Source organism: Micropterus dolomieu, linkage group LG17 (genome assembly GCF_021292245.1).
Source record: "Micropterus dolomieu isolate WLL.071019.BEF.003 ecotype Adirondacks linkage group LG17, ASM2129224v1, whole genome shotgun sequence".
NCBI classification, from domain to species: Eukaryota; Metazoa; Chordata; class Actinopteri; order Centrarchiformes; family Centrarchidae; genus Micropterus; species Micropterus dolomieu.
Window position 1 is genome coordinate 31,911,405 of NC_060166.1, and position 14,494 is coordinate 31,925,898.

At 37.4% G+C, this 14,494-nt stretch overlaps 1 protein-coding gene across 4 annotated transcripts in view; it reads right to left on the reverse strand.

Annotated features, from left to right (window-relative positions):
• The window catches only part of LOC123985944 (rho GTPase-activating protein 42), a 63,278-nt gene that overhangs the window by 23,297 nt on the left and 25,487 nt on the right, over nt 1-14,494 (reverse strand). The gene's annotated exons all lie outside the window — the stretch shown is intronic.

Below are 14,494 nucleotides of genomic sequence, written 5' to 3' on the forward strand. Positions count from 1 at the left end.
TTCTGTGTGGTGAGTGTATGTGATAAAGTAAAGGCTGTGCTCTATAATACATCTATGATACCAGTACTAATTTAGAGGTGTCGGCTCAGATGGACTATCAGCTCCCCAGCTACAGTCCTCTGAACACACACCGGCTCAGGATAGAGTTTTTGTTTTGAACCATTAATCACAGTGCATTTTCATTGTCCCAAAATAACCGTCAGCTCCATCACCCAACCAGAACGAGTGACTTCAAAAGGAAGCTAGAATCTCTCTGAGCCCGCAATGCTTCCTTCTCCTTTTATATGCAGTGCGGTGGGATGTTGTAAGCTTGAAGTGTAAATTCGTAGCTTTGTTGTAATAATGGACTTTAATTACGCCATGATATTTGTGGTCCTTCAAAAACAGAATGACATTTCATTCTCAAAACCATTATCTTGTTTATGGTGGTAACACTATATTATAATTTTATTATTGACATTTTTGGTTTTGCTAACTTTAAAGACTACATAATCACTGGACTAATGGAAAAAATAATTAATAATGAACCCAATAACGAATTGCAGCTCTACAGTACAAACTGTTAACTGGGACAAACATCTGCAGACAGAGGGCCTTTGATGAAAATATAATTACATATATTTTATACAAGGTTGTCACTTTCATCACATGTGAATTGGAGGTTATGTTTAAATTAAGAAGCTACCAAGTGTACCAATGAACTTGTACCAATGAAATGTACTGTATGTAAAAATCACTTCATATACAACATAACTACTGAAAACCTGTATTATAGGTCGTCACTAGAAAATAGTACTTCTGTAAGATAAACCAAGGCAATTTGATTACAAGTGACACTCCATTAGCAGCGTAAAGGACATTTAGCGGTCATCAAATCTAGCTGTCACAATCCTTCTTTCATATCGAAGTGATCATGTTTTCTACTGTGTCAACAGTGAAAATTGTACTACTCTGCCAGTGTGATAATGGCATTTCCTCTGTCTTATCTCCCATGCTTTCAGTTTAATTGAGCCTGCAGTACTACCGTGCTTTAAATGTAAATTTCTAATACCATTAGCTTTTTTCACTTTCAGTTAAATAGACAGGACAATTAAATATACAGCCCTATAAACTTTCGAGATTATTGTCTAATATTTAGAATTGAATGCAAACAAGAAGAAAAATCATGCCTGTTTTTTTATGTTTTTCTTTAGGGTTGGTTGTTGAGTTACATTATTTCAGAATTATACTGTTACCTGAAACCGGATGTTGTAGCAATATGATCAGGCTGAAATTTACACTTTGACATGGAATGATAACAAATCTATTATCAATTGTTCACTTCAGAAGAATTGCCGGTAGAGTACTGGTAGTGGCAATTAGTGTACATTATATCTACACCAATGCAGAACATTGACAAGAAAGATTGTAAACAGCATGTCAAGATTTGACATGTTCAAATCAGTTTTGATTGCTAATTTCCAATAAGCGGATTCAGATACTTCTACTTGAAAGAGACCAGCTTATTTAAGACTGAATGGATTACTTTCAAACTGGCATTGTGCCGAATGCCCTCAGCAACAGCCTCTCTAAACAGGATTAAATCCATATGAGCGAGCACAGTGTAATGCTTGAAAGGATGCAATAGCGCTAAGCAATTTCATTACCAGATAGGGGGAGGAATGTCAATGTGCTATATTCCCCTTGCCCCTGCTTTTACCCGTCCAAATATCATGTGGATCAAAAGTCCTGCTCTGAGGTTAATTTGCAGAGACAGATCAGAATGCCACCAAGGTCAGACCAAACTGAATAGTGCAAAGTGTACGAATTGAAATTTGCCTTTGACACGTGACATAAAATATCTTTAGAATTTGTTTAAATGTACATATCAACTCTAAATAGTTTGGAAACACAACTAGCACTCTCTGCCACATTCATATACACACACACGAATGCCCTGATGGATATTACACCTTTTCTTTTTTCTTTTTACAGCTTTTCCAACACACAAAATATATTCCGACAGTTTCTCTTCATACAAGCATAACATGAAAAGAAGCCTACAGATAACCATCTCCCAGGTAAGCTCTTTAGTTTAGCAGTCATAAGATGTGCTTCATTCGCTCACAAAACACATAGTTTTGGACAAAATAGTGTTGTTCATTCTGCAAATGTTTACATTACAGTATATTTTCTTTCAAACCAATTGGAATAGTTTTCAGTGCATATGTTAATGTTGTATATGTCAAGTTCATTCCTGGGGATCTGTTTGTGTGGTTCTCTTCTATATGATGATAGGTTATAATCACGGTAGCATTTAACAGTGAATTGCTCTGTCACACTGGTTACAGTATGTAAGTCTATAACTGGTTAGTAAGTAACATTCCTAGGGTTTTTCCCTGTTCCATGTTGGCAATGTCCTCGCAATAAAAAGCCAGCTTAATACACCCAAAGCCCTACTACTGGATATACACAAACACACATACAGACACCAGTCCAGTCCATTTGTTTGCTGGTTGACGAGGCATCATAAAAGCTTGCTTGGTCACCACACTCATCATTCAAATGAAAAGGCATATTTTTTGTTGTTATTTAGCAAATTCACTCTCACATACAATATGCAAGCAAACGTGGATCCAGACAGAGAAGAGAGTTCTGGAAAAGGCTTCTGGGCTTTGACAAGTGAGTGTAATTGGTCTGCTTGCCAGTTAAAATCTGCTAACTATGGCAATTTAGTAAAAGCCTTTGTCAGGTCATCTGAAGAGCAAAATATTAAGAATCTTTTAACTGTGATTTACGTACCATTATGATTTCAACATATCTGTAATTCCATTATTTTCTATGTGTAGCCAACTTAGCACAACCATGTTTATGATACATTACTAGAAACCACCATATCATCAAGCAGGCTTTTGGACACTGTTGATTTGTTTTAGTGTCTGTAGGTTTGTACAAGTAGGTAGGAGTTGGAGTAAATTAAGAGAGGAGGAGTCAAGAGGTGGCAGGACACAAACATTTAGCCTCTGCAGAGAAATTTCTCAAAGTATAAGGCTGGTAACAAGTTACTGATCTCAGAAAAGTAGAAAAACTAAAGTACAAATAAAGTAAAATACACTATAAGTTTACTTTAAGGGTAAAATTGCCTGTCATGTAATTTTGTTTATTTGTTGTGTAAAATTAATCATGAATATTCTCACAAAGGTTGTATTTCCACCTTGAGACCATAAAGAGTTCTCCAGGGGATAAATATTAATTTATTAAACTATACATACATGAAAATGGCCTTCGTTCTTGGACGTGATTACATTTTCCCATTAGGTCCTAACTTAAGTTTAGCTGTCGTCTGTGAATGATCAACTAAGGCATTTGGGAATGGAAGGCAGCTGATCTGAATATACAATTGTGTCAATTTATTAAGTGTAAAATCCGGCAGCGAGACGTCGACACATGTAGCTGAGGAATGTTAATAAGTGCTGCTGGTAGAGCTTCTGAGAAATAACATGGGTGTGTTCTCCGTACGTGAAAAAGACTGTCTGAGTGTCGGACATCTGCGCTTCTTTGTCTTGAGTCGTATTACAGCTAATGATAGCCAGAAGCATCAAATAAAAATATCAGCAACACTCGCACCAATAACCACAATGTCAGCAGCAGTAACCAAAAGGAATTAGCCTCACTCATTAAAGTAGGTGTAAGCAAAGCCCCCACAACCTAATTAATGTGTTAAATGCATAATAAACATTATTGCCTTCATCATGACAGAATTAAATGTCACATTTCATGCTGATGGTGTGATATGACCTTTATTGAAAGACAGAGTGCAATAGGGTGGATGGAGAGGTGTGTGTGCATGTGTATGTGTGGAGCGGTGACAACAATCTCATTGCAGAGCTAAATCTTTATCTGGTGCAGCACTGGCACCTGCAGCAAGCTGAAAAGTTATCCTCCCCTAACTTTTACGAGCTATGAAATAAAAACAAACCTTCTGCAGATAGAGCCACACTGTGAAAAGTAGATGTGACACATTTGCCCTACACATTTCATCGGAGAGTAAGCTGTTAAGTAAGGATATGAAGCAGCCGCTGAAATGGAGACAGTAGCTGGTGAGTGGGTCCCAAGAGGATTTTCTGTTGTTTGTTTTAAGTACAGTATGGTTGACTGTGATATATTGTAATGTTTGTTGATATCAGAGTTTGGAGCTGCTATAGAGCAGTTGTCTACATGTGTTTATCATTGTAGACAACGATAAACACGTTCTTCAAATGAACAGCCTTGATTCTCAAGGAGCCAATCTCTATTTTTTTGCAACACAGACATGAGGTAAACTTGAGGTTACCTGACCAGCATCAGGTAACTTAACTTAATTAATAACATGTTATTATTTATTTAATTTAAATTACCTGATGTATAATGTTAGTCCTGGTGGGGAATGACAACTTAAAAATAGAATTATTTACTCATGATACCTGTGTGTCAAAACAGGAAGAGTTGCGGTCCATCTGGTGTGTGAGTGGGCCCGATTATGTGGAGAGATTGGAAAAATGCAGCTGTCCCCACACTGCAGTCCCAATGCACTGAAACTTAACATTTACAACACCAACCTTCATAAAAAATCAAATGGATCCTAAAAAATGTAGTTAGCTGTCAGTAAGTTACTAAAGCTGGCAGGCGGAGTTTACTGAGAAGCCTGACTGAGCAAGATAATTTGTCTGCTGAAGTAACAGAGATATTTAAATACCATATTTCATGTTTTAATTAATGTATGTCTGGTGAACCTTCAAGTTGATATATTGGAACATAAAAATTCTCACCTCAAAGAGGTATTCTGGCACGCCTGGCTTTGTGGGATCCATTCCCTCCTTAGCACAGACAAGTGACAGGAAATTATCAGCAAACAGCTCTTCTAGTGACTATTTAAATGCCTTCTTTGCTTTCCACACTTTCCACAAAGAAAAAGCTGTCTCCTGACTGACTGATGGAAAGCATTTACTCTACTGGTGTGAACAGAGGAATCTGTGACCTTGCTATACTGAAGTGACACATAACAAGCAGAAAACAGAAAGACAGCAAGATCAGTGAGAAGAAAAGGAATCACTGCAGTGCAGCATAAACGTGCGTTAAAACAGTGTCATTCATCAGATCCTACGAGGTTTGTTTGTCTCAGCCAACACGCGATCCAGAGATATACCTGGAACGCACTAAGTCAATATGGCTTGCTTTATTGAATAAAATCTGTATGATAGGATGTGCTTTGTTTTTTTTGTTTATTTTTTTTGTAGAATTAAAATAGAAAGTTACACATGAATCAGATCGAGATACACTGAGATAGGATAAATAGATAAAACATTTGTCTTTACCGTTCACAAGTTGCTATTGAAAGAGCCCAGAGCCTAAATTGACAAAGTAAATCCTAAATATAAATTTTTAAATGTGATAACATATAAAGAAAACATCTACACATAATTTTGTATAACATAAAGGTTACATTTATTTATCTATTTTAAGACTGAATTTCTGTTTAAATCTTCCATGCATGCCAGGATAATGCTGTAACCATGGTTTATACACTGTATACCTTCAGCTATGGGGTGGATAGCACAAAGGTTTGCTACTGTCCGTTCCAAATACTTTTCGGACTTTCATCAAACACGCCACCACGGATGTTGCTAAGAACAATGACTGCCTTTATTTCACACTGTTGTTTCAGGGTCTACCAGACATTCCTCAGTTCACAGGCCAGCACACAAGTTACCCACAGAGAGGAGTTACTGTACGGTTAAATCCTGAGAAAACAGCAGCAGCATATGCCTCACTCCAGACAGAGACACACTTTATACCATTTTGTTTTTGTTCTGTGGCATAGACAAAGTATGTTTAATTGTAGGTGTTTAAAGTCTGTTGAAAAAAAGTAAACCAAAAGAAAACTCTCAACATGGGAAATAAATACAATGCAGTGCAGAAAATCAGAAATCAGTAATAGCTCTAAAGAACAGAGAAAAATTAGACCCTAAATAGTGACTTCATGTCATTCATATCTATAGAATTCAGCTAAGAGTGCTCCATCTGTCACACATTCTTGAACAATTTCAAGAGTCTTGTTCATATTTACAAATCATTTTTGGACTAGAAATAAGGACTTTTTGTGTGAAAAAACACACCCTGGCTCTTTCACTGACACAAGATTACATTACAATAGTAGCATTACAAAAGGCACACACCATGTCTCACCATTTAGAAATACCTATTTAAACCATTTAAAAATAAGCATTTTACATGGGATAAATGTTCATGTTTCCACATGTTTATTTATCTTTTTTATTTTATTTGAATTATTATTTTTAACATGATCCCTCATTCAAATAAATATATGTAATGTAATTGTTCATACGTCAGATTTACACTTTCCCTTTCAATGGAAAACCCCCCCACCACCACCAACAACAACAACAACACAACAACAACAACAACAGGAAAACACAATCTGTTTTCCACTGCAGCCATAAAAGGCTCTCTCCCATGGGGTTATGATCATCACTCCAAAAGCCACAACATTGGGGCACTGCCCTTCCACTCCTAAATGCCATCCACGCTCAGCAGTGCTGAACCTTCTCAATCCATGCAGAACTTGAACCACTTTCACTCCTCATCCTGCTGAAAGGGTTATCAGCAGGGGAATTATAGCAGAAATCTTTTTTAAAAAGATAGTATTTGGGAATTCTTCCTGTGGAATAACACAGGGTAGTTGGTAAGCCAATCACAAAGTGCACAAGCAAAAAGATTTCAGGCCTGGCCAGCCACCAAGCCAACAGACAATAAACCGCTTCATGCTTGATGAGGCCTGCAGAAATTGGGCTACTGGTAAGAGTTTATCCCATGGAGAAGAAACACCTTTGATATACAATATCCTAGTTAACATTCCACAAAGGACAGGGGGCTCGATTTGACACATACAGGTTCCTCTCCATCTACTTTGACATGTCTGGGTTCCAGTGAATCTTATCAGTCTGTGTCCTTCTATTTTTAGTTTATAGATTCAGTCCAGATGTGAAATGGAAGTAAGGGGGATGGGTTACATTTCAGAATCTGTTGCTGAAAGTTTATAACCACTCAGTTTGAGTGCGATACTTTTCTTTTTACCAATTCGTGGCTACAACTGCTACATCTGTCTGCTGCAATCTATTACCAGCAACTAACCTTATAAATAGAAACACCATCTGGCAGCCACTGTAGTTTAAGTATAGCAGAGAGTCAAGTCTCAACTGGTATGGTTCACAATATTTCATGTTTTGGGGATAGTACTTTGCCTTGTTAAGAAAAATTTCATACATTTGGTGAACATGTGTTGGTTTGAGATATGCTAATTGAGTTCTGCTGAAAATCTGCATTCAAATTACACAGAGTGAAACCTTCTGGTCATCACTACTTTCCTGCCTTTCTTACCCAACCAGATGCACATACTATGACAGCAGTGATCTGGAAAAAATCTACGGAATTTCCTCCTTGCTCTCTTGTGTGACAGTTAGTGGACGGTTTATTGTAAAATAAAAGATGTTCAGTGCAAAGTGCTCTGACAAATAAGCTTTTCGTCTTTCATAACAGATGACAGATTGGCACCTCTCTCCCTGACAATCACACATATCTCATCTCTACATTGTAGTTTGTATGCTGTCATTCCTGATCTGTCAGTAAGCAGCTTAACTTCACTGTAGAATTAACTCTACACTTTAAAAATAAATGTTAAAAACGGTAAAGAAACAACATCAAGTGTCTCCACAAAAGTTACTTTATCGCTTCTCAAATCTCTGTTGTGACTCTGAGATTGACTGCATCTTTATCAGATCTAATGAATAGGCTACTGTGCAGACGTGACCGGTCACCGATCGCTATCGGCCGATAATTGCTTTAAATAGTTTGATCGGTGGTCTCTAAAAAGGCTGATCAGAAGATCACATGATGCAATAGTCGCGAAACAAATTTTCAACCCACAGCTAAAATGGTTTCACTACAGTCAGCGGACTGAGCAGTTTTCAAAGCTAGCTAGCACTACGTTCTTTACAGATGGGAAGTGAATGATGGCTTAGTTAATCTTTTTCAATGAGAGGCCAGCGCGTAAGAAGGGGTGCGAGCAATCTGACACGCCCACCTGCTGCCAGAGTTGAATTGTCTTGAATTTTTTTCTTCGCGGCACACAGCGCATCAGGCAGGAAGACTGATCCTTTTTTGTGTTTCCTGATGCAGAGAGAGACTGCGCTCAATCAGCTGTCCGCCTCTCTCTTTCTCTCTGCAGGCTTCTCTCTTTCTCTACCCCCACTCTCCCTCTCTCTACTCTTCTCATGTCAACCCTGACGCTTTTCCAGGGGGTCTCTCTGCCGTATTTGACTGTTCTCTCCTGGTATCCTCCCGGTTAATGTTTCCCCTTAAATCTCCCATATTTTTAACCTTTCTAAAAATATATCTGAAATGTTTGCTACACATGGCAAAGGTGGCAGTATGTATAACATTATCTATAACAGCGACGGGAAGTCAACTGCACCCGACAATAAAAGAAAAAGAACAGAATATTTCACTCGCATCCGCCCCTAAAAATAAATAGCCTACGTGCGAACCAGAAGTGACTGACGATGTGCGAATATATACAATACAGTAGCCTAGTTAATTTTTCTGCATGAATGGTTATTATTATTGACAAGTTTGTTACCATTAATAAATTAGATACCAATGCAGGATTCAATAAATGAAAACAACCCACTGAATTAATATTAGGTCTATACTAGTGGTAAACTACATATGAAATTATAATGACTATAGTAACTATAAGTAATGTATTAACGTTTTACTAATAGTATACTATGGAATTGTTCTTTAATTTATTTAAATTTGTTGATAGCTATGACTCCTCTCTCTAAACCCTAAAAGCCCACAGAACCTGCCTGAGCTTTCCAGAACAAAAAGCAGCTACTTCAGAGTTTATCACTGACTCATGAGGCAAAAGCCATCATGATGCTCCTTTATCTCCTAAATATTTTGGCTATAGCCTTAACCCTATCACTTCCTATTAAGTGATTATGCCTACAAAAGAAAAGCGGGAGAAGCCTCAGGAAACATGAGATTGGATTCCCCTGAATGAGAAGCCCGGGAAGCACATGCTTTATTGTGAGCATGTGAGCATGTAATTTTCTGAAGAGGGATGTTTGGAGGGGATCAAACACACAAGGCCTGTGCACTACTGACTGAGCTAATTAGTTCAACTTTTATTGTCAGACTCGGGGTCCATTAGAAAAACATACTACATCATTATACACACACACACACACACACACACACCACCTCCTAAAATACCAAAGCACAAATACAAAAGCACAGAAATGGGCGAACCCACTAGTTTGAGTAACCAGTCACTGAAACTAACTGAGCTGAGCAATCCCCTGGGTTTGCAGCAACATATCTGCCATATTTAATGTTGATTGGATGAACAGTAACTGACATACAAATGCACACACACACACACATAATATAATATGCTCACAATGGGTTTATGACTACTTCATGAGAACTATTGCATTCCCTTAGCAATTACTGCACAAAGAGGGCATTATAACAGGACACATATGACATTATTTACTGCATTTACAAACTCTCCTGCTTGAGACTTTTTTTGGGATGGATTCATTACATCTTTTGCATAGAGAAAAAGAAGAAAAACATTATACAACACCTGACACCACTGGAACTTACTTGATAAACATGATTTATACAAGCTGTTTGTCATAGTTCTTGTATATCTGAAAATTATAGGGTACATCGACTGTAGTTAGGAAGGTTACTGCTGAGTGTTTGCAGTGCTCAGTGGATATATTTGTAATCATGCAGCACATAGGAACATGTGCACTACCTTTATACATGAATTAAGTAAATGCTCTGGATATTTTTACTGTTTCAATCTGGGGCATATGAATATGGAGGATCTTAATTGATGACAATTGAAATTTAAAGTCCAAATAGAAAATTAAAAGTGATCAAATTTCTACACCAGTACAAATAATCAGGCTATAATTAAAAGAAAAAAAGAAGGAAATGAAAAAAATAACTTGTGTAATGTAAAATGATCATTTGAAAATTTAATGTGAAATTTAAAATCCAAAAGCTTAAATGGAAATACTCAAATTAGAAGCTTATTTGGTAAAGATGAAATAGAAAATGACAATAGAAATAATACAAGGGAAACTTGTAAATGTAAATACCATACATAGTAAAGACTAAATTAATTGTTTTTACATTTGACTTGACATTAAGCATTTTAATTTTAAATTTTATATTTTCCATTTTCCGTTAGGCATTTGTGTGGCCCAATGGCTGGAGGCTTTTCCGTGGCATCTTAAAGAGCACACTGCAATGGAAATGGAAAAAACTGATACCATGGCCACTTGCAATAAACAGGCAGTGTCTGCAAGTTATTCTTTCGACAGAGTATTTGTCTAAAGTAGTATGAAGTAGTATGAAGTAGTATAAAGTTTTATACTTAATTGAACTGACAACTAATATGTTTATGTTTGATGCTAGCATCACTGGCCGTGGTGATTTGACTGCTGTTAGCTGACTTTCTGCTAGTCCCGCGCAGTTTGCCGCACTTTGTCACTACCATATAATAATATACAGTATCTTCTGTAGAAAGATTAAACAACCACAACTAACATTATAGTTTAGATTTACTAGATTTAGTTACTACTCACCTGAATTCAAACAGGAGGAACCACAGAGGGGACTGTTTAACTGTTTCCACTATACTATATTTCATTGTCTTAACATAATATCTAACCTTCTCCCTGGTGCCTCTGTGCCCCAAGCTGTTTCAAACCCTCCCTCCAGCCTTTGGGCCACACCTCCTCATGTACATACCGTTTGAAAAGTCAAATGGCAAATGTAAAATGGCAAAAGCCTGATGGAAATTATATTTAATATGGTAAATGCCAAATGCCAAATAGCAAAGTGCAAATGCAAAATATGTTGGTTTTTTTTGTCTATTTAAGATTTTAATATAAGTATTTCTATTTAAGTTTTTCCATTTCCCATTTTGACTTCCACGTTTGACGTTTCCTTTTTCTTATTTTCATTGCAATTTTCAAGTTTGTCTTTACAATTAGATTTTACATTTTAAATGCCACTGTTTTCTTTGTCACTTTATATTTTCAAATCATCATTATACATTTAAAATTTACTTTTCAATATCATTTTTCTCTTTTAATTTAATTATGGCCTAAATATTCCTAGTTGTGTAGTAAAGTAATAAGCTTTGATCACTTAATTAGGAGGCTTGGAACGTTCCCAGTACCAGCGGAGCTGGGAACCCTATTGTTTTCGCTTAGATTTTTATTTTTATTCTTACGTACGTTTTTGCCCAATTCCAATACTGCGGCCTAGACTGTAAGTGCTACAGAAAAAAATTTGCACACTTCTACCTCTAGGGGGCAAGGTCAACGCGTTTGGGCTTGGAACTCACACTCATGTAGGAGGATATCAAAAACCTTAAATCCACGCGTTCGGGGGATCAAGCTGAATCTCGTGGTATAGGCCATGCCCATATCTGATGCCACTAAAACTGTCACAATTATAGGCTAACAAATGTTTGCGAAAAACGCTACTAACAGGAAGTGAGGTCGCTCACGTCATATCTTCGGTTTGGAATGTCTGATCGACACCAAATTTGGAGCAGTAATGTGGGACGCCCCCCTGAGGGCCTGTGCAAAATTTGGCCCCTAGCCCCTAGGTGGCGCTATTTAATCCCAAAAAAGTGTTCCTCTATAACCACAAGTCACATTGACGTGAAACCACAGCCGAATTGTTCAGCATGGTCCCCTCACTACAGACAACAAAGTTCACCCAAATATGCCCATAGGTGGCGCTGTTATTGCAGATTAAAGACGTCAAAAAAATCCCATTGATTTACATGCATTTTTAATCTCCATAACCACAAGTCCAATTGATACCAAATTTGGGCCAATTGTTCCACATGGGGCCCTGATGACAATTGAAAAATTTGGTGCAATTTAGCCTGAAGGTGGCGCTATAATCCAAGCTCAAATACGGTCGGAGAATCCCATTCATTTCAATGGGATTTTGAACTAAAGGACATTTATCCTCTTAACTACACGCCACTACATCGCACATTCATAAACCTTATGTCTACGTGTGCGATGACGTTTTCACTTCAATAAATCGCAAAAACTGAAAAACCTATTTTAATTAACTCCTACGAAGCCGCAATCCAATCAGCACGAAACTTGGCACGGACCATCTCTGAACCGAGCCGATAAAAGTTTGTAGAGGGAATTTTGATCCGCCAAAAAACAGTCGAATTATAAGCTAACAAATGTTTGCGGAAACGCTAAAACAGGATGTCATGTCAGGTCTTACGTTTTCAATGGCTGATCTACACCAAACTCGGGGACCTTATCTGCCACGTGCTCCCGAGGGGCTGTGTAAAATTTGGCATCAATCGGCCCTAGGTGGCGCCATTAATTGGAACTCAAATAATACTCCCATAGACATACGTTGATTTCAGATCTCCATAACCGCAAGCCCCTTTCATTTATTCTCCACGGTCCCCCCGAGCCGCGGTGGGGCACGTATTACCTATTGCCTATTACCATTAAGGTAAATTTCACACATGGGGTGACAAATTCCAAAAGAGTAGTAGCAGGCCTGGGAAACAGACATATATAATGGAAAGAAGAGTATGGAACAAAAAGGTAAGTTAAGAAGCTTTTTTAGTTAGCTAACTTAGCTATAGCTGGATATATTCAGGAAAAATATTTCTTCTTTGTTTATCCAGGGTGAATCTATGAAATGATAAAGGTTTGTCCAATTTCCAAACTCTGTCTAATGTTCATCTTGATTGATTGCCCTAGACGACATAAAAGAGCATTTTTAATTATTTATGATAGAGCTTAATTTATGCCAAAGTGGTACTGTTGAAAAAGAGAAAGTTTTGCAAATTGAGAGATAGAAATATGATGGTGTAAGTCATGGCCGTGGCAATCTGCCTAATACTCACTGAACTTGGTATACACAGCCTGTTTCTATAAACAAGCTTGAAAATGAGCATAGTACCAACTGTGGCATACCAGACTTGCCTTCGTGTCATTTTTCTATTTCATGGTGTTTTATGTCTTTATGCACATTGGTTGCCTTATTTCTTTTGTGAGGCACTTTTTGTCTGCTCTTGAAAGGTGCTATATAAATAAAGCTACTTAATAATTAAGTAAGCATTGTCAATCACAGTTTTACACCCCCAAGTGAGGTGAGTCATTAGCAGTTCAGTTCATTTATAGGAGCAGCAAAGGAAAGAAAGGTTAGATTCACTTCAAAGTAAGCACAACCTCAGTATAATGTTCTTGGAAAACTATATCAAAAGTGTGTTTTTCACATCACGGGGATTTTAAAAATACTACGTTTACATATGACATTAGTTACATTGCCGGCACTTGTATCCCAAGAGATTTGAAATACGAGCAAGTGGAGAAAAAGCTTTATTTTTTGCATTAACATTACAATCAAGCAACCGCTCAAAGTGCAGGGATCAGAGCCATGTTTCTTGCATATTCCTGTGATCTGATGAGACAGATGACTGCTAGGTGAAGAGAAAAGAGCTGATGCAAAGAGGAGGCCTTTCAAGCAAGTAGAGAGGGATACAGTATATGAGTGAGGGTGCATCTGCTATTAATAGGTTATACTTATTAAATACATCACAGCTGAAAGAAATAATGCATCAAATAGCCCCTGTGACTAGTCATATCAGCTTTGACTTTAGTTTACTACCAATACTTTGTAACTGTACATTTTGTTGTTGTACAGTTTTCCTCCTACTCAGCGGTGTGGTGTCATTTAATTTCTGTTATCCAGTTCAGCCATGTCTTTGTTGTCATCTTTATTTGTTTTTGTAACTTTGTACCATTTGAAATTAGATAAAAAAAAATAAACCTACAAACATTTTTTTGTATTATTATTTGTGGATACAAATGCCATAAATACATAAAAGGGCGTTCCCTCTTGGTGCCATCCAAATTTCTGACCCTAAAATATGAAGTGTATGCATTCTGCTTTCGGACATGCACTCAAAAAGCAAGGCTGTTTTAAATACCATGTAACTTGGTGTGCCCAAATCTGCCCTGATCATCCTCGACAGCCATCAAATGATCACCGCTACACAAAAAAGACAGAGTCACAACCATATGCCAGGGCCTAGTTTGAGGCACCAGGGACAGAGAGAGTCAACCAACCCTGCGTCACACTGAGTTTGTTGGCGAGTATGTCACATCCTGTTTTTGCATCCAGGATAGTCTGATAACGTGTTGTAATCCACAACATTCTAAAACAAATGTATGTTCCTTTGCTACTCTGTACTATACCACACTATAACAGTGACTTAACACATACCTTGTTAATGAAAACCTTTGTGAATCAAACATAAATGTTCAGTTATATCTCTCTTCAATTACAAATATTTATTTATTTATATTTA